The sequence below is a fragment of the Hyla sarda genome, chromosome 4 (assembly GCF_029499605.1).
Source record: "Hyla sarda isolate aHylSar1 chromosome 4, aHylSar1.hap1, whole genome shotgun sequence".
Lineage (NCBI taxonomy): Eukaryota > Metazoa > Chordata > Amphibia > Anura > Hylidae > Hyla > Hyla sarda.
Window position 1 is genome coordinate 320,481,860 of NC_079192.1, and position 27,904 is coordinate 320,509,763.

At 43.8% G+C, this 27,904-nt stretch overlaps 1 protein-coding gene and 1 long non-coding RNA gene across 3 annotated transcripts in view; one reads left to right on the forward strand and one right to left on the reverse strand.

Moving 5' to 3' along the window:
- The window catches only part of FGF1 (fibroblast growth factor 1), a 139,387-nt gene that overhangs the window by 62,662 nt on the left and 48,821 nt on the right, over positions 1–27,904 (forward strand). The gene's annotated exons all lie outside the window — the stretch shown is intronic.
- The window catches only part of LOC130369543 (uncharacterized), a 41,540-nt gene continuing 40,186 nt past the window's right edge, over positions 26,551–27,904 (reverse strand). Inside the window, exons 2-3 of the long non-coding RNA XR_008892806.1 lie at positions 27,371–27,495; positions 26,551–26,986 (exon numbers count right to left, since the gene is read on the reverse strand). This is a non-coding gene — a long non-coding RNA (uncharacterized LOC130369543). The remainder of the gene's footprint in view (positions 26,987–27,370; positions 27,496–27,904) is intronic.

Here is a 27,904-nt window from a genome sequence, read left to right on the forward strand (position 1 = left end):
CCGGATGATCCCTGGCGGACTTGAGATTAGGAGCAAAACGGGGGAACTGTCAAAAAAAAATGGGATAAGAAAACAAAAGAAAACCCAAAACGCAATTGATCGGCCTCCTCCTTATTAGGATAAAGGTCGAGCCAGGGCCCCATTGCGGCCACGCTCACCATGGTCCTTGTGGTCACCTGAGGCAGCGGGCTTGCCAGGCAATTTAGAGACGGGGCGGGTACTCTTGACAGCAGCATGGGCTCCCCCGCAGGAGGAGCACTCATGCTTGTATTTGCACAACCCAAAAAAACAGCAGTGGCCTTCATTGAATAGCCAGCATGCCCCCGGGTGACGCCACTGAGCAAGGCCCAGACCTCTGTCCTGCCGCAGCGGCCCTGGGAAGAAAGGACGCCTGTTTAGGGGATAACAACAACCTAAGCCACACATCCGTCACCTTCACACCCCATCTCATATCCGGTTGAAGGGCCAGACACCTCCTGAACTTCTCATCATACCGCCACCACGCAGAACCCCCATGGGACTTGTAAGATAAGTAGATCATATCCTGGTAAATAAACATCTCTGAACAACGTTCAGGATGCTTCTGGTCCATCACACACCCCAGCACACTAGATGTTTGCAACCAATTCAAGATAGTTTTTGCAACCTTGGGTTTACGGTCAAAAGACCGCTCACCCAAGACCCTGCGCTCCTTATCCACAGTATGCTTATCCGTGGAAACTAGGGACCATTTATCTACATAAGCATTCTCCCAAATCTTGCCCTTAACCTCCTCAGACAAATGCGCACCCAAAGGGCTAACTCCACAAAAGGGGAGGGGGGAGGGACCACTCCAGCCGATCCAGTCGAGGACAACTGATCAGCCAGAGCCCTTAGGGCAGGCACTAACTAGCATAGTCCAAGACAATTCAGAAGACTACCAAGGTAAATAATATAAATATAATAAGGTATAGAGTGGATACAAATGCTGCTTTTGTTAGTCTAAGGCCCCTTTCACTCTACAGGTATCATTTTGTAAAATCCTCCGTTATTACTTCCGGCAAAAAGTCCTGAAAACGGATGTCAAAAAATCCCATTCATGTCAATGGGATTTTTTGACCATCCTTTTTCATCAGGTATGTCTGTTTTTACTAATGTCCATTATTTTTGTCGGCACAAAAGACGGTGCATGCACAAATTTTTGGTCCGGCAAAAATAAAGGGCAAACTACGGCTGTTAAAATTTAACATTGAAGTCTATGGGAAATGGATGTTAAAAACAAACAAACAAACAAACAAACAAGCGTTATGATCCCTTATTGTCCGTTTTTTAACATCTGTTTTTCCTACTGAGCATGCTCAGTGCAGCTTTACAAAAAAGGGTTAAAAACCTGATGGAAAAAAACTGATGTAACTGGTAATAACGGATGAACAACATCAGGTTTTTTAAGAAAAAAAAATTACAAATAATAATGGCCATCAGTTATCATCCGTTATTATCAGTTATTGCATCACGTTTTTTTTCCATCCATTATTGTAAAATAACGGCAGTAAAAAAGCAGGATGATACCGGTAGTGTGAAATGGGCCTAAGGAATATATGCAAAATGCTCCCTCTAGAACCCTTTCCCCTCTGCTGTGTACAACATTGAAAGCATAATAGCAACTTTTATGATAGGTCAAACTTGATAACAGTTCCTGACCAATGGTGTCCAGGAGCACATAGCCTCTCCTTATTCCAAGGAAAATACATCTCCCCCATTAAATCTAATGCTTATCCCACAGTGTGGTCTCTAACTCCCTCTAGTGACCAGATTTAAAAATTACAGCTGGATTATCAACATTATTATAATTATCTTTGGGAAAAAAAGGAATTTAAAGGAAATACATTTCATTAAAAATAGATGTGATTCTGGAAACTATATATACAAATAACACAGATAATAAAGCATTCAGTACTGTGAAACATTTTTTTTTTGTAACTTTATATCTACAATCACAACGTTATATCAGATGGTGAGGTGACTGAAGGGTTAATATTCGCTGCTTGGTGCTTCTGAGGGGAATCTGAGTAGGATCGTTTGCACTGAAATCCTATTAATTAACCTAAAAAAGGAGTTGCAATGTATGGCGCAAATTGCTAAGTACGTTCTCCCAGGGCAAGCAGTATTTCCCAACCAGTGTGCCTCCAGCTGTTGCAAAATTACAATTCCAAGCATGCCAGGAAAGCCTTTGGCTGTCCTGGCATGCTGGGAGTTGTAGTTTTGCAACATCTGGAGGTCCGCAGGTTGAAGACCACTGGCCTAGACACTGTATATTGTATTACTTTAGAAAGTTTAGTCATGGATTTAAAACTTCAGCATAATAGAAATATATTTGCAGAACCTTTACCCACCGAAATATAGACTTGATATAGAAATAGAAGGTTGCAGCAGCACTCTTGGTCAAAACATGTAAGGCACTTGTGTCCCCCTTTTTGACCGAGAGTGCTGCTGCAACCTTCTTTTTGTATATTGTGTATTAGCCACATCGGCATGCACCCGTGTATTTAGGTAGTTGTGTTGGCTATTTTTCTATGTGTTGCTTGCGATGCAAATATGGGGGAGTGGCAACCCTTCTGAATCATCCACCCCTCCCTGTCCACTGCTGACAGTTTTCTTTTAAACTGATGGTGGATTCTGCATTCACCCAGTCAGGGGCCATATGCCCTGCAGAGGTGAGTGGATTAAAGGGGTACTCCGCTGCTGAGCATTTAGAACAAACTGTTCCCGGGAGCTCGTGATGTCATAGCCCCGCCCCCTCAATGCAAGTCTATGAGAGGGGGCGTGACAGCCGTCACGCCCCCTCTCATAGACTTGCATTGAGGGGGCGTGGCTATGACGTCACGAGCTCCCGACGCCGGTTCCAGCATTCGGAACAGTTTGTTCCAAATGCTGAGCAGCGGAGCACCCCTTTAAGCATGTCCCATATGAAGTGGGACACATTTTGATCAAAAAGTGCACAAAGAGCCTTACATTTTTTGTCTAAGAGTGCTGCTGCTGCCTTCTTTTTGTATATTGTATGTTAGCCACAGTGGCGTGCATCGGGTATTTGGTTGTTGTGCTGGCTTTTTATCTGAGTTTAGACTTGGATAGATGGGGTTGGATTAAATAGCCTAAGAAGCATTAATAATAAGAAAAAAATAAAAAAAATTATGTATTGATCTCTTAAGGACACACGTTGTAAATGCACAGCGCCGCAGCGAGTAACTTTGTGCACAGTGCCGTACATTTACAGCGCAGCTATGTAACGAGCGCAGAAGCAACGCTCGCACATAGCGGGTAAGCACCGGCTGCTATCAGCAGCTGTAGCCTGACCAATAATGGTGGACATCAGCAATCCCGCTGTGTCCGCCATTAACCCTATAGATGCCGTGATCAATGCTGATCACGGCATCTATAGCAAAACCAGAGGTTCCGGTGGGCTTATTGCACCCCTGCAGTGCAATCGGGGGGGGGGTCTGATAAGCTCATATGGCTGCCGGAGGTCTCTTACTGCCCTCCAGCATGCAGAATCGTCGAGCTTCCAAACTATAAAGAACAAAGAACGCCCATAGAACTGAACAGTACATAGTAATGTTATGATTGATATTAAATTAAATGTCCCCAAAGGAAGGGAGCTTAGAAAGTGTAAGAAATATATTTTTTTACACTGTATGTTTTAGACATATTTAAAAGTCCCCTTCCCAATAAAATATAAATTATCCCCTGTTCCCATAAAAATAAAACAAAGTAGTAAAAAAAAAACTACATGTCTGATATCGCCACGTGCATAAATGCCTGATCTAATAAAATATAATATTTATTATCACTCTCGGTGAATGGCGTAAACACATCCCTGTATGTAGAAAAATAATAGAGTTATAGGGGTCAGAAAATAACAATTTTAAAAAAATTAATTTTGAAGCATGTAGTTATAATTTTTTAAAGTATTAAAATATAATAAAACCTACATAATTTGGGTATCCTTGTAACCGTATGGACCTACAGAATAAAGATTAAGTGTAATTTTTACTGAAAACTGCACTGCGTATAAACGGAAGCCCAAAAAATTGCATAGTGGTGTTTTTTTTTATTTCACCCCACAAACAATTTTTATTTGTTTCACCACAGAGTGTGTTATAAAATAAGTGATGTCATTACAAAGTACAATTGGTGACGCAGAAAACAAGCCCTTATATGGGTCTGTAGGTGCAAAATTGAACACGTTATGATTTTTAGAAGGGGAGGAGGGAAAAACGAAAATTGGCCTTAAAGGGGTATTCCAGGGAAAAACTTTTTTTATATATCAACTGGCTCCAGAAAGCTAAACAGATTTGTAAATTACTTCTATTAAAAAATGTATTAATCCTTTCAGTACTTATGAGCTTCTGAAGTTAAGGTTGTTCTTTTCTGTCTAAGTGCTCTCTGATGACACGTGTCTCAGGAAATGCCCAGTTTAGAAGCAAATCCCCATAGCAAACCTCTTCTAAACTGGGCGTTTCCCGAGACAGGTGTAATCAGAGAGGATTTAGACAGAAAAGAACAACCTTAACTTCAGAAGCTCATAAGTACTGAAAGGATTAAGATATTTTAATAGAAGTAATTTACAAATCTGTTTAACTTTCTGGAGCCAGTTGATATGTATAAAAAAAAGTTTTTTCCTGGAATTTCCTGGAATATTTTTTCTGTGCTACAGGGGCTGTAAAGTTAGTGTTGTTCATAATATAGTGTCTGTACCTGTGTTTGATGGCTGATATTGCAATTCTTATGTGATCTTTGTCCCAATGTTCACTTTAGCAGCATTCAAAATGAGTGTTGCCAGATTGCAGTGCGACCCAATATATTACATCACTAGTCAGGTGTTGAAAGGTAACATGTCTGCTTCAATAGGCGGAGCGACCACTGGGAGGGAGATCATTCTCCACAGGGCTGCAGGGAATTGTAGTTTCAATCACAGCACGCATGCTAGGGGCCTCAGCTGTGCTGTAATGGGTTGGGCGATTGATGTGTGGGAGGGAGAAAAATGACCTCACACTTACAAACAAGGGATCCTGGGACTTGGAGTTGGAGGAAGGGAACTCCAACAGGAAATAGCCATTTCACAAAAAGAAAGCAACAGCGTCATGGTGGACTCACAACACAGCTATTTAGCCCCAGGACAAGCACGGATCCTTCCTAAGCATGTCCATTACTGACTGGCAAGTAAGTACTAAAGTCATCTTATGATGGATAACCCCTTTAAGGCCAAAATGGGCTGTGTCTTTAAGGGTTTAATAATAATAATAATAATAATAAATTCTTAAATATTAACCATCATAACACTCAGACCTTATCAGAGTCACAATGCCAGTCATAATGACTAGCCATAACACCTTCATAGATGAACAAGACAGACATGAATAACGAGGGAAGTCTACAGCAATGTACCTTCAGCCTTATGGGTCTAATGGGCACTGAGAATACATGCAGATGGCATGATACACTGCCACTGATTCAAAAAGAGAAAACACCCAGCCTCCAACCACACAGTCAAATGGACACATTAAAGAAAAAGTTTTTTTCCCTTTCTGGCATTACTATAGTTAGGCTTAATAAGCACCTTGCTCCCTGTTTTAGCGGGCGGCTCTGTTTCCCTTGGTTCCAGGTCCCCACTGCTCTTGTTGATTCACACTAACCTGTTGGTACAGGTGTAGTGCAGATGACACTGACGATAACAATACTTACCTTTACCCGATTTAAACCCTGTTGGCCAGTTATGTTCCCCATTCGGGCATCAGGCTTGGAGTGCAGGCAGAGATTGAGGTGCACGCTGATGTCAACACTGCTGCTTCTTCACTGGGACATACTGAGAGCGGACTTGGAGAAGCAGCAGCAGTGACAACGGCGTGCTCTTGAAGCTCCCCCTGAACAAGGAAGATACTAGGCCAATGGGACTACGGATAGGGCAGGTAAGTATCGTTATCATCAGTGTCATCCGCACTACCAGCCTGTACCAGTGCGTGTGAAACTGATGACAGTTTCCCTTTAAGTATATCATTACAAAGCACTGGTACACCATTTAGTGATTCCAAGAGCTGTACAAAGGACCAGGGAGACATTCTTTACATGTGGGGTAAAGGTAATTGTAACCAAAATTAGGATTGGAAACAACATAATTTTCTTTTTCTTTTGGTGGTTTACTCTGGATGCAGAAATAACTCCAAACCTGCATTGTGTAGACCTGGTCTAAGACAGTCAGAGGTAGCTTGTGGCATAAACATTACATAACTGCAAATACACCTTTAACAGTACACCATGAAGATATCTCTTTGCTGTCGTATTATTTCACTATTATGTGCCATGGACATTATCTTTGTGGCAGAAAGCCTTTATGCCTGCTATAAAAACTGTGACTTTATCTAAGTGGTAAGACATTGCCACCTAGTGGTAAAAATTGATTATGTAATGACTCAGGAAAAGTATTGGGATCATTACACTTAGCTGTTATATTTGTTAACACATTTCTGCATTGTTAAGAAGTATTTTGAATGAATATAACTATTTATATTACTAATATTTAACATCGATTGCTATGACAGTTAGGCTATGTACACATCGTGTCTGCCCTGTATGTTGAGCTGTCTGCAACCTGTCAAAAAGCAATGTTGATGTATATTGCGGAGTATGGACAGCAGGCCTATTCAGTTTAAAAGGCTGGACTTACTAATCAAGTGACACATTTGGACCATTTTCCAAACTTATTCTCTTATTTTGCGAGATGGAAAAGTGCAGGGACCTACACTTTTCTATATCACAAAACAAATGTACACATTCAGAAAATGGGCCGAATGTGTCAGTCAGGAGGATATTGTCAGAGCAATCTCATAACTAAATCTACATAAAATGTTGTAATAAAATTGCTGTATTCTGACCCCTATAACTTTTATTGTATTTTACATGCAATCTTCAGATTGCTTACACAGTGTTATGTTGCTGTTGCAAAGCATTACTGGTGATCAGCTACTGGAGCTAGCCTCATCAGAAGATCGGAGCCAGGACCCAACCACTTGAACCAATTGGTCCCATGCATACATGTTCTGGGGGTGCTGATCGGTTAGTGCCATTGTCATTGTGGTGGTTAAGTGTCGTGATCGCTATTAATCACAGCACTTAAGGGGTTAATGATGGAGAATGGCGGGATCAGCATTATCCATCATTGACTGCGAGTGCACAGCTGCTAATAGCTGCCTTACATAGAAACATATGATGTGTCGGCAGATAAGAAGCATTTGGCCCATCTTTATACCCATCTCTATCTTTATACCTATCTCTATCTTATATGAAGGATATTGAAGGATATCTTTATACCTATCCCTATCTTATATGAAGGATAGCCTTATGCCTATCTCTATCTTATATGAAGGATAGCCTTATGCCTATCTCTATCTTATATGAAGGATAGACTTATGCCTATCCCTATCTTATATGAAGGATAGCCTTATACCCATCTCTATCTTATATGAAGGATAGCCTTATGCCTATCTCTATCTTATATGAAGGATAGCCTTATGCCTATCTCTATCTTATATGAAGGATAGCCTTATACCTATCTCTATCTTATATGAAGGATAGCCTTATGCCTATCTCTATCTTATATGAAGAATAACCTTATGCCTATCCCTATCTTATATGAAGGATAGCCTTATGCCTATCTCTATCTTATATGAAGGATAGCCTTATGCCTATCTCTATCTTATATGAAGGATAGACTTATTCCTATCTCTATCTTATATTGTTACGCCTAGCGCTCCGGGTCCCCGCTCCTCCCCGGAGCGCTCACGGCGTCTCTCTCCCTGCAGCGCCCCGGTCAGTCCCGCTGACCGGGAGCGCTGCACTGTCATGGCCGTCGGGGATGCGATTCGCACAGCGGGACGCGCCCGCTCGCGAATCGCATCCCAGGTCACTTACCCGTCCCGGTCCCCTGCTGTCATGTGCTGGCGCGCGCGGCTCCGCTCTCTAGGGCACGCGCGCACCAGCTCTCTGAGACTTAAAGGGCCAGTGCACCAATGATTGGTGCCTGGCCCAATTAGCTTAATTGGCTTCCACCTGCTCCCTGGCTATATCTGATCTCCTCCCTTGCACTCCCTTGCCGGATCTTGTTGCCTTGTGCCAGTGAAAGCGTTTAGTGTGTCCAAAGCCTGTGTTACCTGAACCCTTGCTATCCATCTTGACTACGAACCTTGCCGCCTGCCCCCGACCTTCTGCTACGTCTGACCTTGCCTCTGCCTAGTCCTTCTGTCCCACGCCTTCTCAGCAGTCAGCGAGGTAGAGCCGTTGCTAGTGGATACGACCTGGTTGCTACTGCCGCAGCAAGACCATCCCGCTTTGCGGCGGGCTCTGGTGAACACCAGTAGCCTCTTAGAACCGGTTCACTAGCACGGTCCACGCCAATCCCTCGCTGACACAGAGGATCCACTACCTGGAAGCCGAATCGTGACAGTAGATCCGGCCATGGATCCCGCTGAGGTGCCGCTGCCAAGTCTCGCTGACCTTACCACGGTGGTCGCTCAGCAATCGCAGCAAATTGCCCAACAAGGACAGCAGCTGTCGCAGTTGACCGCCACGTTACAGCAACTTCTGCCTCTGCTACAGCTACAACCATCTCCTCCGCCAGCTCCTGCACCTCCTCCGCAGCGAGTGGCCGCTCCTAGCCTCCGCTTGTCCCTGCCGGACAAATTTGATGGGGACTCTAAACTCTGCCGTGGATTTTTGTCTCAGTGTTCCCTGCATATGGAGATGTTGTCGGACTTGTTTCCTACAGAACGGTCTAAGGTGGCGTTCGTAGTAAGCCTTCTTTCAGGAAAGGCCTTGTATTGGGCCACACCGCTCTGGGACTGCAATGATCCTGCCACAGCCACAGTCCAGTCCTTCTTCGCTGAAGTCCGGAGTGTCTTCGAGGAGCCAGCCCGAGCTTCTTCTGCCGAGACTGCCCTGCTGAACCTGGTCCAGGGTAATTCTTCAGTGGGCGAGTACGCCATCCAATTTCGTACTCTTGCTTCCGAGTTATCATGGAATAACGAGGCTCTCTGCGCGACCTTTAAAAAAGGCCTATCCAGTCGCATCAAGGATGTGCTGGCCGCACGAGAGATTCCTGCCAACCTGCAAGAACTCATCCATTTGGCTACCCGCATTGACATGCGTTTTTCTGAGCGACACCAAGAGCTCCGCCAGGAAAAAGACTTAGATCTCTGGGCACCTCTCCCACAGTATCCGTTGCAATCTACGCCTGGGCCTCCCGCCGAGGAGGCCATGCAAGTGGATCGGTCTCGCCTGACCCAGGAAGAGAGGAATCGCCGTAGGGAAGAAAATCTCTGTCTTTACTGTGCCAGTACCGAGCATTTCTTGGTGGATTGCCCTATCCGTCCTCCACGTCTGGGAAACGCACGCACGCACCCAGCTCACGTGGGTGTGGCGTCTCTTGGTTCTAAGTCTGCTTCTCCACGTCTCACGGTGCCCGTGCGGATTTCTCCTTCAGCCAACTCCTCCCTCTCAGCCGTGGCCTGCTTGGACTCTGGTGCCTCTGGGAATTTTATTTTGGAGTCCTTTGTGAATAAATTCAGCATCCCGGTGACCCGTCTCGTCAAGCCGCTCTACATTTCCGCGGTCAACGGAGTCAGATTGGATTGCACCGTGCGTTACCGCACAGAACCCCTCCTGATGTCTATTGGACCCCACCAAGAAAGGATTGAGCTCTTCGTTCTCCCCAACTGTACCTCTGAGGTCCTCCTCGATCTGCCATGGCTCCGGCTTCATTCTCCCACCCTTGATTGGACCACCGGGGAGATCAAGAACTGGGACTCTGCCTGCCACAGGAAGTGCCTCTCCCCCCCTCCCAGTCCCGTCAGGCAAGCCTCTGTGCCTCCTCATGGCTCCCGTCCTTGTGTCTCCCTGCCCCGTGCCAAGCTTCACCCTCTGCCCTCCCTCCCCATTCCAACTCCTGCTGTACTGCCTGCCGTTGAGGAAACCCTCCATTCTTTCCCGGTGTCCTCATCCCAGGGGAGGCAGTTACCGGACAAAAAAAAGGGGAGACCTAAGGGGGGGGTACTGTTACGCCTAGCGCTCCGGGTCCCCGCTCCTCCCCGGAGCGCTCACGGCGTCTCTCTCCCTGCAGCGCCCCGGTCAGTCCCGCTGACCGGGAGCGCTGCACTGTCATGGCCGTCGGGGATGCGATTCGCACAGCGGGACGCGCCCGCTCGCGAATCGCATCCCAGGTCACTTACCCGTCCCGGTCCCCTGCTGTCATGTGCTGGCGCGCGCGGCTCCGCTCTCTAGGGCACGCGCGCGCCAGCTCTCTGAGACTTAAAGGGCCAGTGCACCAATGATTGGTGCCTGGCCCAATTAGCTTAATTGGCTTCCACCTGCTCCCTGGCTATATCTGATCTCCTCCCTTGCACTCCCTTGCCAGATCTTGTTGCCTTGTGCCAGTGAAAGCGTTTAGTGTGTCCAAAGCCTGTGTTACCTGAACCCTTGCTATCCATCTTGACTACGAACCTTGCCGCCTGCCCCCGACCTTCTGCTACGTCTGACCTTGCCTCTGCCTAGTCCTTCTGTCCCACGCCTTCTCAGGAGTCAGCGAGGTAGAGCCGTTGCTAGTGGATACGACCTGGTTGCTACTGCCGCAGCAAGACCATCCCGCTTTGCGGCGGGCTCTGGTGAACACCAGTAGCCTCTTAGAACCGGTCCACTAGCACGGTCCACGCCAATCCCTCGCTGACACAGAGGATCCACTACCTGGAAGCCGAATCGTGACATATATGAAGGATAGCCTTATGCCTATTTCTATCTTATATGAAAGATAGCCTTATGCCTATCTCTATCTTATATGAAGGATAGTTTTATACCTATCTCTATCTTATATGAAGGATAGACGTATACCTATCTCTATCTTATATGAAGGATAGCATTATGCCTATCTCCATAGTATATGAAGGATAACCTTATGCCTATCTCTATCTTATATGAAGGATAGCCTTATACCCATCTCTATCTTATATGAAGGATAGTCTTATACCTATCTATATCATATATAAAGGATAGCCTTATGCCTATCCCATCCATGCATGCTTAAACTCCTTTAGGGTATGTTCACACGTCCGACAGTTTTGATGTGCAGGATTTTCTGCTGCAAATTTCAATGTGAACTAAATGACTGAACACAGTTTCTAATCTGCAGTTACAAATCCTGCGCATCAAATCTACATAGGATCCATGTACGTGTGAACATACCCTTAGTGTATTTGCAGCGACCACTTCTACAGGAAGGCTATTCCATGCATCCACTACTCTCTCAGTAAAGTAATACTTCCTGATATTACTTTTAAACCTTTGCCCCTCTAATTTAAAACAATGTCCTCTTGTTATATTTTTTCTTCTTTTAAATGCACTCTTCTCCTTTACTGTGTTGATTCCCTTTATGTATATAAAAGTCTCTATCATATCACCTCTCTTCTTTCTTCCAAGCTATACATGTTAAGGTCCTTTAACCTTTCCTGGTAAATTTTATCCGGCAATCCATGTACTAGTTTAGTATCTTCACTCAACTCTCTCTAGACTTTCTATATCCTTCTGGAGATACGGCCACAATACTCCAAGTGAGGTCTCACCAGTGTTCTGTACAGAGGCATGTGAACTTTCCTCTCTACTGCTAATACCTCTCTCTATACACCAAAGCATTCTGCTAGCATTTCCTGCTGCTCTATAAGTCTTCTGAAATAATGACCTCTAAATCCCTCTACTCAGATACTGATGTCAGGACTGTGTCCGATATTCTATATTCTGCCTGAGGGTTTTTATGCCCCAGGTGCATTATTTTGCACTTATCCACATTAAATTTCAGTTGCCAGAGTTCTGAACATTCCTCTAGTTTTCCTAAATCCTTTTCCATTTGGCGGATCCCTCCAGGAACATCAACCCTGTTACATATCTTTGTGTCATCAGCAAAAAGACACACTTTACCATCGAGACCTTTTGCAATATTACTAATGAAGATATTAAACAAAATTGGTCCCAGTACAGATCCCTGAGGTACCCCACTGGTGACAAGACCTTCCTCTAAATATTCTCCATTGACTACAACCCTCTGTTGTCTGTTACTCAGCCACTGCCTAATCCACTCGATATGGGAGTCCGAGCTCAATGACTGTAGTTTATTGATAAGTCTTCTATGTGGGACAGTGTCAAAACCTAACTTTCATCTAGATATGTGATGTCTACTGCCCCTCCGCCATCTATTATTTTAGTCACCCAGTCAACAAGATTACTCTTCACTTACAGTCTATGAAGCAAGCGCATCTCCTAGTTGGAACACCACTGGTGCTTTAGGTACCAGGCACAACGATGTACATTTATGTCCATTGTCTTTAAGTGTCCCTGTTATTTAAAAAAAAATTGACATGTCACAGGGGCATGTGTAAAGTTTTGATTGGTTAGAGTGTCAGTGCTGAGATCCCCACAATCTTAGGAACAAGTGCAGGGAAGTGCACGGTTATGCCCTTCGCTACCTAGCTTGCTGTGATCTCTGTACAGTTGTATCAGATGTCCCAATTATAAGTCTATGGAGCCTGTGTAGTGAAACCGGATTAAATGGGTGTGAAGCACACAACTGTGCACTTCTCTACGTTCTCTAAAGTTTGCTTTTAAATAACAAACACACTTTAAAGTTAAATAAGGCAATGGGTCCAGGTAGCGTCCATGTCAGAGTTCTTAAAATGGTTGCCCAACATTTATGGATTTTTGTTTTTAAATGCACCTGCCCCATTCTCTGCTGTAAGACACCCTTTATTTTACCACATAATATAATGCAATTCTGCAAATTTAGGGGATTTTGTTTTTTCTCTATTCATCTTGTGATAAAAACTGACATGTTAAATTGTTTCTGTAGGTCAGTACACTTACAGAGATGCTAAAGTTTTAGTTATGTTTTACTTCTTAAAAAAATTTAAAAAATAAAAACTTAAAATTGCTGTGCATAACCATATGTACCATATAACCACATATAACGTTTTCATTAAAAAAAAAGCAGTGATAGCGTTTTTATCAGTACCATTTTAGTGTAGACTTATTTATCACTTTTTTCACTGTTTTCTGGAATGCAAAAATTCTTTTTTTAGTCACATTTATTTATTTATTTGAAAAATAAGAAAAGGGAGGTGTTTTGAAATTTTAATGTGGAATATTTTTTATAATTTTTAAACATCTGGTTTTACGTAGGAGACTAAACTATGCAGTTGCTTAGTACAATACACTGAAATTCTAAAGTACTGAAGTGTACTGTCATTGCATTGTGGGGGGAGGAAATCAGAGGGCAGAAGGGACTGACATGTGGATTCTAACCACCTATTGTTACGCCTAGCGCTCCGGGTCCCCGCTCCTCCCCGGAGCGCTCACGGCGTCTTTCTCCCTGCAGCGCCCCGGTCAGTCCCGCTGACCGGGAGCGCTGCACTGTCATGGCCGTCGGGGATGCGATTCGCACAGCGGGACGCGCCCGCTCGCGAATCGCATCCCAGGTCACTTACCCGTCCCGGTCCCCTGCTGTCATGTGCTGGCGCGCGCGGCTCCGCTCTCTAGGGCGCGCGCGCGCCAGCTCTCTGAGACTTAAAGGGCCAGTGCACCAATGATTGGTGCCTGGCCCAATTAGCTTAATTGGCTTCCACCTGCTCCCTGGCTATATCTGATCTCCTCCCTTGCACTCCCTTGCCGGATCTTGTTGCCTTGTGCCAGTGAAAGCGTTTAGTGTGTCCAAAGCCTGTGTTACCTGAACTTCTGCTATCCACCCTGACTACGAACCTTGCCGCCTGCCCCCGACCTTCTGTTACGTCTGACCTTGCCTCTGCCTAGTCCTTCTGTCCCACGCCTTCTCAGCAGTCAGCGAGGTTGAGCCTTTGCTAGTGGATACGACCTGGTTGCTACTGCCGCAGCAAGACCATCCCACTTTGCGGCGGGCTCTGGTGAAAACCAGTAGCCTCTTAGAACCGGTCCACTAGCACGGTCCACGCCAATCCCTCGCTGACACAGCGGATCCACAACCCGTAAGCCGAATCGTGACACCTATATGCTATGGTAACTATTAGCCACAGCATCTAGGGTGGTAAATGACTGGCAGACGAGGTGTTTTTGATGCTGGCCACTGATGTCTATTCTCAGCTGCTAATAGCAGGCAACACTAGCCATGTACGAAGAAGGAAAAAACTTAATTTTTTTTATCAACTGGCTCCAGAAAGTTAAACAGATTTGTAAATTACTTCTATTAAAAAAATCTTAATCCTTCCAGTAGTTATCAGCTGCTGAAGTTGAGTTGGTCTTTTCGGTCTGACCACAGTGCTCTCTGCTGACACCTCTGATTGTCTAAGGAACTGTCCAGAGTAGGAGCAAATCCCCATAGCAAACCTCTAATGCTTTGGACAGTACCTGAGACAAGCAGAGGTGTCAGCAGAGAGCACTGTTGTCAGAAAGAAAAGAACAACATAACCTCAGCAGCTCATAACTACTGTAAGGATTAAGATTTTTTAATAGAAGTAATTTAAAAATCTGTTTAACTTTCTGGAGCTATATATATATATATATATATATATATATATATATATATATATAGATTTTTACCTGAAATACCCCTTTAATATCACTTTAATGCGCAACCACTGTACATGTATAGAGGATGTTGCCAAGCGGAAACTCCCCCCCCCCCCCCACCACCACCAATTTGTGATTGTTGCATTGTGGCAGCCAAAATTGAACAGAAATATTGAGGCGATGTAGAAAACCTGTGAGAAAAGCTGGGTCCTGTAGTTCTACCTCACCATGGTTGATGTAGCTCTTAATAACTTTACTATATACCAAAAACGTTTTACACAAGTGACAGTACAGTCTCTTATACAGTTCAATGGCAGGATTCGGCTAGAGCTAGGGTAACCCACAAACTAAAGTGCAATAGAGAGTCAATAACTTATTGGCCCTTATTTACTAAGAGTGTTGTGTAGGTTTCTTTGTAGGTTTTAATTCCCTACAATTTATTTTCCACGGTATTTACAAAAGTTTCCCCACATTTTCCACTTTCCCTACATTTTGCTTTTTTTACACATGCTCTGATCTGTCGGGTTTTCCTCAGCTCAAATCCACCACATTTTATGTGGAAACCTTAGTAAATATGTTGGGTTTTTGTGAAAATGTCAGGAACACGCCCCTTTTAGGAGACCACGCCCCTTTCTCAACAGCCACGCCCCCTTTTCGGGTTTTCTTAGCAAAATGGAGAGTTAGACAAGGTTTTTTCAATTCTGGCGCGAATTCTGGCGCAAAATCTGGCGCAGACAGAATTTCTGTCACAATGCGACAGAATCTGGCGCACAACCCGACAAAACATGTGGGGTTTGCAATAGTAAATGAGGGCCATTATGTCATTAATAAAATGTTGGTTGGCCCTCATTTTGTCCCAGAAAGTCTCTGCTTACTCTTCTAGCTGCAATGCTCAACTGCAGGGTAGAGGTTCTTTAAGCATCTGTAGCTTGGCAGCCACTTGGTTTTAGGCCTGACCTGAAGCCTAGTAAGGTCCTAGGATGAAGATGTGGGACATCTCTACACCTTTTCCCCACAGGTTATACAGGTTCCCCTTTCTTCTTTCATACTGACAGAAGGAAATTAGGAAGCTCCCCTCAATTCCTCCCTCTTTCTGATCCTTTGTGTAGAGAGGTTAGGCTCAGCAAGCTCTTCCTTTTTCTAGAAGGTTCTCTAGCTAGTGTGTGTATGGACCATGCAGCATCACTTCTATAATGGATTGGAGAATAGATTGGAGGCGATCTGTATTGATCACGGCATCTGAGGGGTTAATGGCGGACATCCTCGCAATCACAGATGTCGGCCATTACCAACGATTCCCTGGCTGCCATCAGTAGCCAGGACCTGCCGTGCATTACCTGAGCATCGCTCCGATGCACGCAGTCATGTACAGGACGTAAATGTACGTCCTGTTGCGTTAAGTACCACCGCACCAGGACATGCATTTACGTCCTGAGTTGTTAAGGGGTTAGGAACTGTCCAGAGCAGGAGAGGTTTGCTATGGGGATTTGTTCTTGCTCTGGACAGTTCCTGACATGGACAGAGATGTCAGCAGAGAGCACTGTGGTCAGACAGAAAAGAATTCCAGAAAGAAATACAACTTTCTTAGGAGCATACAGCAGCTGATAAGTACTGAAGAAGAAATAAGATTTTTAAATAAAAAGTAATTCACAAATCTGTTTTTCTGGCACCAGTTGATTTTAAAAATGTGTTTTCTACTGGAGTACCCCGTTAAAGGGGTACTTCGGTAGAAAACTTTTTTTTTTTCTTTTTAAATCAACTGGTGCCAGAAAGTTAAAAAGATTTTTAAATTACTTCTATTAAAAAATCTTAATCTTTCCAGTACTTATTAGCTGCTGAATACTACAAAGGAAATTGTTTTCTTTTTAGAACACAGAGCTCTCTGCTGACATCATGACCACAGTGCTCTCTGCTGACATCTTTGTCCATTTTAGGAACTGATCATAGCACCATATGTTTGCTATGGGGATTTTCTCCTACTCTGGACAGTTCTTAAAATGGACAGAGATGTCAGCAGAGAGCACTGTGCTCCTGATTCTCTGTGTTCCAAAAAGAAAAGAATTTCCTCTGTAGTATTCGGCAGCTAATAAGTACTGGAAGAAGTAAGATTTTTTTAATAGAAGTAATTTACAAATCTGTTTAACTTTCTGGCACCAGTTGATTTAAAAAAATAAAATAAATTGGAGTACCCCTTTAAGTGCCTTTTCATATAAATTGTCTATACAGTTACCATCCTGATTTTTAGAATGCAGAAAATGATGCTTTAAATGGTGATTCTGTTGGTGTATGATAATGTGATCACCAGAGGCCTAACTTGTATCTTCTGGTCCCCGATGCAAAATCTACAACAATGCCTCATGTGGCAGTTATAATACAGGACTCTTATCGGCAGATGTGCTTTGGGGCCCCTTAGGCACCAGGGCCCTGGTGCGACTGTTACCTCTGCCCCCCTATAGCTACGCCCCTGACAATCACTCAAATGCACGGCGCCTCATGCATGTCTGTGTCTTATCCCTTTCCTTATCGAGTTTAGGAGAATGACTAAAACAATGCTCCTTTTCACTGTGTTATATTTTATTGTGTACAGTAAAGACTCAACAGCGCATAAACAAGCCTCCAATCACGTTGTCATTTTCCACAAAATAATGTCTCTGGGGTGAGAAAAGTCAAGCAGTTTGCCGCCAGTGATTATGTTGCAATGTATTGCATGCCTGTCTGGTCTCCGGGGGGTTATCTGGGGATTAAACTAGTTCCTCAGTAAAACTTCTACAGTGCGTCCCCGGGGAAGATGAAATGGAATGACTCCAGAGGCAGAAAGTAGAATATAACATTGTTTTGTCCAACTATTGATACACAGTCCCAATCACAACAAGTGCCAGAGCGGGATAATGGTGGCTTGAATGACATATTATTCTACTCTCTACTTCCTTCTTTATACTGTTTTGTTCTTACTGGAAAGGAAAAACCGCAGCACAGATTCCAAAAGAAAGGAATCTACTGCTTTCACTGAATTTGAACTTTTCACAGAGAAAAGAACCAATGTTAGCCGTAACAAAGACATTCTTTCTCCAGAGCTAAAACCTCCAGATATCATGTCATAATATAATCACTGTCTGTTCTAGACTTCCTTTTGTGACGCAGAACAGAAAAGGTTAAATATTTTCTCTTCTCTCCTCCATATGTATGTACATATTGTGCAGAGTGAGCTCTTAGAAAATGGCTTTTAGAAAATGAGACCTCTACTTTAATGGACTTTTCTTTCTTTACTTACTGGCCAGAAATGATAGGATCTGTATTTGGAAGGTTATATGTGACAGATGTGTGGTGTCCCAGTACCGCATTCTATACGGTACTTGTTATTTATGGGTCCCCATAGCCAGAGTCCCTAGGATTTAGGGATCCCTGTTAGCCAGTGTACCCGTAGTCGCCTCTATTCTAGTCTATAGATCTCTAATTTATTCGTAGGTTAATATAAATAGAATAACATGTGTAAATAAATGGTTAATTACTTGTTTCCATTAGCGATGCAGGACCTGCGGGTCATGTGACAAGGTGAACTCTATGGTATTTAGCTTAAGGACCTTTGAAGGCCCTGTGACGTAAGCAATCCCATCTCACCATGTAATGGTGAATGGCAGACGTTCGGGCCAATCAGATTCGCCACGCCCCCTGCCCATATAGGGAGCGGCGGCCATCTTTTCTCTCTCTTGTTCATGGGTTGCTGAGCTAGCAACACCTCTCTTGTTCCTGGGTAAGCAAGCAAGCAAGACCTGTACAGCAGTAATCGCAGTGAGTTAGGCCTGTGCCTTGCGGCAACGGCTGAACAATTATAACTATAGAGTGTATCAATTCCCAAACACTCTGCAGCATCACCGGACCTAATAACTCCCCTAAATCCGGACGGATCTGCAAATCTCTTCCTAAATTCAGGGACTTTATGTCTAACTCAAGGTCCGCAACTACTGCCAGTCACTAAGCAACCTAAGGACTGTTTGTATGAGACTGTTACTGTGCCGTGGTTACTGCAAGAACTTCAGTAAAAGTTATTCAAGTTCAAGTTTAAATCTCCTTGTGGACCTTCAGTTATTTTATGCACCTATCGTTACTGTGAAGGGCGGCGACAGGCCGGAACATTGATTCAGCATACCAGCCCTCAGCCTGGCATCACGAACTCTAGGGTTAACATCAACCCCTTCTATACCTATACCATACCACCACTACTATACACCCCCCAAGGGCTACCACAGATGTATTTCCTTCCTTCTTAATGTACTATTGATTTAAAGAAGCACTCAATATATGGTGCAGCATATTAGGCACCATTAGGGAATGTAGAGGTCTTTCTGTATGCCTTGTGCTCACCTGGGAGAGGGGGTGAATTTTATCATGGACATCTATTTAGGCTGCTAGGGCCAGGTGAACTCATGAGACTAATAGGTGGGTTCAGGTAAGTTCACATCATGTGCAGTTTTTATGTATTTCTTATGAAGGGTACCTTCACACATACAGGATCCTGCGCAGATTTGATGCAAAGGATTTGTAACTGCAGATTAAATCTGTGCTCAGTCATTTAGTTTACATTACAATCTGCAGCAGAAAATCCTGTGCATCAAATCCTGCGCATCAAATCTGTGTGTGAACGTACCCTAAAAGTGCATTTTTAGAGAAATATTGCAAGGTAAAGAAGATTTGACCTATAATCACAATTGAGATTCTATAGGCTGTGTTCACATGTTAAGTTTTTACAGCATTTTTCACACATATTTATGGCGTTATGGCTGTTTTAGCTGTGTTTTTCCAAAATCATTTAACCCCTACAGGACCCATGACCCATTTACGTCATGGACAGTTCTAGTCCCTGCCGTGCGGGGATCGGAGTGGGATGCCTGCTGAAATCATTCAGCAGGCATCCCGTGCAAATGCCCAGGGGGGTCATCAGACCCCCATGTCAACGATCGCGGCAAATCGTAAGTGAATTCACACTTGCGATTTGCGCAATTCCGGGTCATTGCGGGTCTATAGTGACCCGGTGACCCGGAATGTAAGGGGGATCGCGGGTGTCTAAGACACCCAGGATCCCCCTGAAGTGATAGGAGTGAGGTGGCAGGGTTGCCACCCCTCCTATCCCTGCTATTGGTGGTCTAGACGCGACCACCAATAGCAGATCGGGGGCGGGGGGGGTTTACTTTCGTTTTCCCCGTCCTGCCCTCCCACAATAGGCGGGGCAGGACGAGGAAACGACGCGGACCGGCGCCGAAGATCGACTTACCGATGCGGGCGGGCGAAGGAGGCTGCGGGCGACGGAGATCGGCGGGCGGCGATGACGTGCGGCTGGATCCGATGGAAGCCGGTGAGTTGCCTAGCAACATCTGGAGGGTACAGTTTGAGACCTCTATACAGTGGTCTCTAACTGTAGCCCTCCAGATGTTGCAAAACTACAACTCCCAGCATGCCCAGACAGCTGTTTGGGCATGCTGGAATATGTAGTTTTGCAACAGCTGGAGGGCTACAGTTCGAGACCACTATATAGTGGTCCCTAAACTGTAGCCCTCCAGATCTTGCAAAACTACAACTCCTAGCATGCCCAAACAACTGTTTGCTGTCAGGGCATGCTGGGAATTGTAGTTTTGCAACAGCTGGAGGACCACAGTTCGGAGATCACTTTGCAGTGTTCTCTAAAACTGAAGCCCTCCAGATGTTGCAAAACTGCAAATCCCAGCATGTCCAAACAGCAATCAGCTGTCTCGGCATGCTGGGAGTTGTAGTTGCGTACCTCCAGCTATTGCATAACTACATCTCCCAGCATGCCCTTCGGCGATCAGTACATGCTGGGAGTTGTAGTTTTGCAACAGCTGGAGGCACACTGGTTTGAAAATACTGAGTTAGGTAACAGAACCTAACTGAAGGTTTTCCAACCAGTGTGCCTCCAGCTGTTGCAAAACTACAACTCCCAGCATGCACGGTCTGTCAGTACATGCTGGGAGTTGCCCCCCCCCCCCATGTGAACGTACAGGGTACATTCACACGGGCAGGCTTACAGTAAGTTTCCTGCTTCAAGTTTGGGCTGCGGCAAATTTTTTGCTGCAACGCAAACTCCTAGCGGGAAATTCACCGTAACACGTCAGTGTGAATGTACCCTAAAAACACTACACTACACTACACTAACACCTAATAAAGGGTAAAACACTACATATACACCCCCTTACACTGTCCCCCCCCCCCAATAAAAATAAAAAACGTATTGTATGGCAGTGTTTCCAAAACAGAGCCTCCAGCTGTTGCAAAACAACAACTCCCAGCATTTCCGGACAGCCACTGACTGTCCAGGCATGCTGGGAATTTAGCAACAGCTGGAGGCACCCTGTTTGGGAATCACTGGCATAGAATACCCCTATGTCCACCCCTATGCAATCCCTAATTTAATCCTCAAATGCGCGTGGCGCTCTCTCACTTCGGAGCCCTGTCGTATTTCAAGGAAACAGTTTAGGGCCACATATGGGGTATCTCCGTACTCGGGAGAAATTGCACTACAAATTTTGGGGGGCTTTTTCTCCTTTTACCCCTTATGAAAAGAAAAAGTTGGGGCTACACCAGCTTGCTAGTGTTAAAAAATAAAACATTTTACACTAACATGCTGGTGTTGCCCTTTACTTTTTATTTTCACAAGCCTTAAAAGGAAAAAAAGACCCCCAAAATTTGTAACGCAATTTCTCCTGAGTACAGAAATACCCCATATGTGGGCGTAAAATGCTCTGCGGGCGCACAACAAGGCTCAGGAGTGAGAGCGCACTATGTACATTTGAGGCCTAAATTGGTGATTTGCACAGGAGTGGCTGATTTTACAGCGGTTCTGACATAAACGCAAAAAAATAAATACCCACATGTAATCCCATTTTGGAAACTACACCCCTCACGTAATGCAATAAGGGGTATAGTGAGCATTTACGCCCCACAAGTGTCTGACAGATTTTTGGAACAGTGGTCCGTGAAAATGAAAATTTTTATTTTTCATTTGCACAGCCCACTGTTCCAAAGATCTGTCAAATGCCAGTGGGGTGTAAATACTTCTTCACCCCTTATTAAATTCTGTGAGGGGTGTAGTTTCCAAAATAGGGTCACATGTGGGGGGTTCCACTGTTCTGGCACCACGGGGGGCTTTGTAAACGCACATGGCCCCTGACTTCCATTCCAAACAATTTTTTCCCAAAAGCTCAATGGCGCTCCTTCTCTTCTGAGCATTGTAGTGCTCCAGCAGAGCTTTTGACGTTCACACATGGGGTATTTCCATACTCATAAGAGATGGGGTTACAAATTTTGGGGGGTCTTTTCTGCTATCAACCCTTGCAAAAATGTGAAATTTGGGGGGAAACACACATTTTAGTGAAAACATTTTTTTTTTTACATATGCAAAAGTCGTGAAACCCCTATGGGGTATTAAGGTTTGCTTTATTCCTTGTTACGTTCCTCAAGGGGTCTAGTTTCCAAAATGGTATGCCATGTGTTTTTTTTTTTTGCTGTTCTGGCACCATAGGGGCTTCCTAAATGCGACATGCCCCCCGAGCAAAATTTGCTCTCAAAAAGCCAAATATGACTCCTTCTCTTCTGAGCATTGTAGTTCGCCCGTAGTGCACTTCAGGTCAACTTATGGGGTACCTCCATACTCAGAAGAGATGGGGTTACAAATTTTTGGGGGGTATTAACCCTTGCAAAAATGTGAAATTTGGGGGGAAACACACATTTTAGTGAAAACATTTTTTTTTTTACATATGCAAAAATCGTGAAACACCTGTGGGGTATTAAGGCTTACTTAATTCCTTGTTACGTTCCTCAAGGGGTCTAGTTTCCAAAATGGTATGGCATGTGATTTTTTTGCTGTTCTGGCACCATAGGGGCTTCCTAAATGCAACATGCCCCCCAAAAACCATTTCAGAAAAACGTACTCTCCAAAATCCCCTTGTCGCTCCTTTGCTTCTGAGCCCTCTACTGCGCCCGCCGAACAATTTACATAGACATATGAGGTATGTGCTTACTCGAGAGAAATTGGGCTACAAATATAAGTATAAATTTTCTCCTTTTACCCCTTGTAAAAATTAAAAAATTGGGTCTACAAGAACATGCGAGTGTAAAAAATGAAGATTGTGAAATTTCTCCTTCACTTTGCTGCTATTCCTGTGAAACACCTAAAGGGTTAACAAACTTAATGAATGTCATTTTGAATACTTTGGGGGGTGCAGTTTTTATAATGGGGTCATTTGTGGGGTATTTCTAATATGAATACCCCTCAAATCCACTTCAAACCTGAACTGCTCCCTGAAAAATAGTGAGTTTGAAAATTTGCTGAACTTTGAAGCCCTCTGATGTCTTTCAAAAGTAAAAACACGTAAATATTATGATGCAAACATAAAGAAGACATATTGCATATGTGAATCAAAATTTTTTTTATTTTGAATATCCATTTTCCTTACAAGCAAAGAGCTTCAAAGTTAGAAAAATGCAATATTTTCAAATTTTTCATCAAATTTGGGGATTTTTCACCAAGAAAGGATGCAAGTTACCATAAAATTTTACCACTATGCTAAAGTAGAATATGTCACGAAAAAACAGTCTCGGAATCAGAATGATAACTAAAAGCATTCCAGAGTTATTAATGTTTAAAGTGACAGTGGTCAGATGTGTAAAAAAACGCTCTGGTCCTAAGGTGTAAAATGGCCTGGTCCTTAAGGGGTTAATAGTGATATGCACAAAAGTGCAAAATAGCATAGTTTTTACAGTGATTTGGGGAAAATCGTAGCAACATTTTTTACAATTCCGGTAATGAATCACATGGATGTAGCTGTGCTGGTGTAAAACAAAAAGCACCGAAGGACTAGTGATGGAGAGTGTGCATAATATGGGCGAAAACTTCCTGGATTGCTTCTTAAAAGGGGTTAACCAGATTTGTTTTATTTTTTTAAGGGTCCCAAATGCATTAAAATAACAAACTAACAGTTACATGCCCCTCCCACTCTGCACTATTTCCCTATTTAGGAACCCAGGTCTGCTGTTTTGGAGGGAATGTCAAATGACAAATCAGCAGCCTCAGCGCACAATGGCTGTACTCTGGGCATCAATGCTTAGTGATGTGAGTCATGATGCCCGGAGTATGGCCCATAACCGCTGAGACTGCTGATGGGTTGCAGCAGTCACTGAAGTCCACTACAAAAAGAAGACAGGGGTTCAAAGGGGAGCATAAACAGGGGAAAAGTGTGGGACCAGAGAGGTAAGAAACTGTAAATTTTTTTTATATTAATGCATTTTGGGTCCTCAACAATAATGGAAAGCATTTCCTCTGCTTTTCGCCTTGTTGGATAAAGACTGTAGGAGTGACTTGTAAATGTATTACAATAAATCTTACTGTCCCTATATTAAATATGGTTTTCCATATTTCCATATCCCCAGGTATTTATGGTAGGCATTTTTTAGTTTATTTAAAATATAGTGAAATATTGTTATTCCTATATTTCCTGTGTGTGTGTGTATATATATATATATATATATATATATATATATATATATATATATATACCGTATTTTTCGTCCTATAGGACGCACCGGCGTATAAGATGCACCCAATTTTTAGGGGCAAAATCAAAAAAAATAAAGATTTTGAACCCAATAGTGGTCTTCAACCTGCGGACCTCCAGATATTGCAAAACTACAACACCCAGCATGCCCGGACAGCCGTTGGCATTCCGGGCATGCTGGGCGTTGTAGTTTTGCAACATCTGGAGGTCCGCAGATTGAAGACCACTGCAGGAGTAGGTAATACTCACGTTTCCCCGCCGCTCTGGACCCGTCACCGCTGCCCTGGATGTCGCTCCATCGCTGTCGCCGTGTCCCCGTCGCTCTGGAACGTCTCTGCTGCCGGCTGGGTATCCTCGCTCTCCGTCGCCGCCATCACGTCGTTACGCACGCCGACGCACATATGCGACGACGTGATGACGAGGAAGGAGAGCGCCGGCCATACAGAGGATCCCTGAATGGAGAAGACACTGAGGAGTCAGGTAAGGTTCCTCCCGGTGTCCTGTAAGCACTAACCCGGCTATTCAGTCGGGCTGTTCGGGACCGCCATGGTGAAATCGCGGCGGTCCCGAACAGCCCGACTGAACAGCCGGGTTAGTGTCACTTTCCCCTCAGACGCGGCGGTCAGCTTTGATTGCCGCGTCTGAAGGGTAATACAAGGCATCACCACGATCGGTGATGTCCTGTATTAGCCGCAGGTCCCGGCCGTTGATGGCCGCAGGGACCGCCGCGATAGGGGTGTATTCGCCGTATAAGACACACCGACTTTTTCCCCCCAGTTTTGGGGAAGAAAAAGTGCGTCTTATACGGCGAAAAATACGGTATATATACATATATATATATATATATATATATATATATATATAGGGGAATATGCAAAGCAGCTCATTACATCACCTTTTCAGGTAATGTTCCCTGGTATCAGCTTAGCTCCTTATAAAATGCTGATCGGGATTTTATGCCAAGCCAGACTACTCCCCAAAAGGGAAGTTTCTACCCATCTGCAGACAGCTGTTTCGTGGTTTTTGCCACTCGTCAGTACAGAGCAGGGTGATCTGGCTTGGCTGGGGTAAGAGGCCTGAGAGCAGGTAAATACTCATCCCCTTTATATATATATATATATATATATATATATATATATATACACATACATATATATATATATATATACATACATATATATAAAATATAGAAGCAGCACTCCAATAGTAGTAACATAGTAACATAGTTCATAAGGTTGAAAAAAGACCAGAGCCCATCAAGTTGAACCTATAACCATAATGAGTCCCTACTGATTTAAATAGCTTTATTCACACATCTGTAAAAAGTGACATTTCGTCTCCTCACTAGAGCCTTTCTCAAGCAAGATGTGTGAATAAAGCTATTTGATTTCAGCGTTCATTGGAGTGCCGCTTCTCCAATTTTTGGGATATTATTGGAGGACTTGGTCTGGTCCTGGAGCTGTGCACCCATTTGGATCAAGAATCCTTTGTACCACAGTGCTCCTTCATTGTGATTTATATATATATATATATATATATATATATATGAATGTGGTGGCCCAGTACGGAAGTTGTACCCCTGTACGCTGTTTGCCCTGCCAGGCAGCCTCCCTGCAGTGTCCCCTGGGTCCCCGGCACCTGTTCCCCTTGTACAGTTATCTTTATACTATGTATTGTGTATAGAAATGTTATAGCTTTAAAAACAGTTGTCATGTGGTTAAACAGTTGTCATGTGATTGTAATCCAGTGAGGTGTCAGTGACCGTGTGACCTAAGGGTGACCTATGGGACCTCACCAGAGTCTCCCCTATATAAGCCCTGGGAGGGTTGAGGCTATCTGCCCCTTGGGTAATCCCATCCGCCCTGCATCACACCCTCTACCACACACACACACACATATATATATATATATAAACTGGAAGGTGAGACCGCACCGGGGACCGACCTCCGTGCAAGTGACTACCCAGGCAGCCAGCCCAGGATAATAGTACAAAGGTCCAGAAATCACTGCACAAGCAGGTCATAGGATCAATAAAAGCTGGTTTTCTTTATTCCCAAAGTAAAGTGCAACAGTTCGACTACAATAGCCTTCATCAAGCATGCTTGATAAAGGCTATTGTAGCCGAAACGTTGCACTTTACTTTGGGAATAAAGAAAACCAGCTTTTATTGATCCTATGACCTGCTTGTGCAGTGATTTCTGGACCTTTATATATATATGTATATATATATATATATATATATATATATATATATATATATATATATATTCAGTCATATATAACTGCTATCACTTTTGCTGGGGTCAGAGGACACATGTTTGTCTAATCAAGAAGAGGCCAACATCACAACAGCAATGTATAGGTTTATTTAAAAGATTGCAAAATAAATCAAAGCAAACAAAACAGCAGCAAAAGAAAATCCTTGCCTGTCTGGCACTTACTATACAAAAAACATCCCTAACTTACTGAAGAGCTTCTTTTTGCCAGCTTACCAAAAACACTTCCAGCAACCTTTTTACATGAGTTTCTCACACATACAGGCTTTCTGTGTTCTCAGCCAGAGAGACCTAACTGACCTCCATGTTTCTCTTGAAGGGGTATTCCCAGATGTTTGCTTCTTTAAATGTTAGACAAGGGCAGAAAAGTTAGTCTACTAACCCTGTTTCCCCGAAAAAAAGACATACCCATAAAATAAGCAGATGAGACGGGAAGCCCTTCTCATCTGCCCCATCGTGACAGCTGCTATCTCGGAGGTGCCCGGAGAGGTGCCGGCAACCCCATCAACAAGGTCGGCTTCCCCTGTCTCGGTCCGGGTCCTTCTGTTCGTGCTGCCAGCCGCGGTATAGTGGGAGACAGAAAGTGAAGGTAAACGTCTTAGTGAACTGAGCAACAGAAAGTTCTGCTTTGTGGGTTCTCAGAGGGAACATGATTTGACTTTTACATACTTACTGATTTAAATAAAAAATAAACATGTAAGACATACACTTGATGTGTATACATCATGGTGCTGTTAAGGACATGATGTGGGCTTCTGGTTCCTAACTTGAACCCATGCCATACCCAGTGGCCCCAGCTGATTTCGGGGTGGGCAGCTATTAAACCTTTAGATCACTGCTGTCCAACCTGACAGTAGCATGTTAAGGGACATTTAAATGCTCCCTGGTGGTATAGTGGTGTGGATTGCCCCCTCCCTGCAGCCTGACCGGGAGGGAGGGTTAAGAGATACATTGTTCCGGCAGCCAGAGGGCTTATCTCTCTTTCTTGGGCTGCTGTAGCTCTTCCATTGATATAGTCTTGTCTGGAGCCTCATACAAGTCCTCCAAGGGAACTAGTAAAGTGTAAAAAAAAAAAAAAAAATGTAACCCCTTCCATATTAAAAGCTTAAATCACCATCAACTTTTCCCATTTTCTATATAAAAAAAACTATGTAAACATAATAAAAACAAACATATTTGGTACTGCCGCATGCAGAATTGTCTGAACTATTAAAATTCAACATTATTTATCCTATATGGTGAATGGCATAAATGTAAAAAAAATACCATACCCTAGAATAGTCAGAAAATGGCAATAATTTTTTTTTTAAAGTGTAAAACATGATGGAAACTATAGAGTGAGAAGATTACATGTTAGTTTGACTACACATTCAACCCCTTAAGGACTTAGCCCTTTTTCACCTTAAGGACTCGGCCGTTTTTTGCAATTCTGACCACTGTCACTTTAAACATTAATAACTC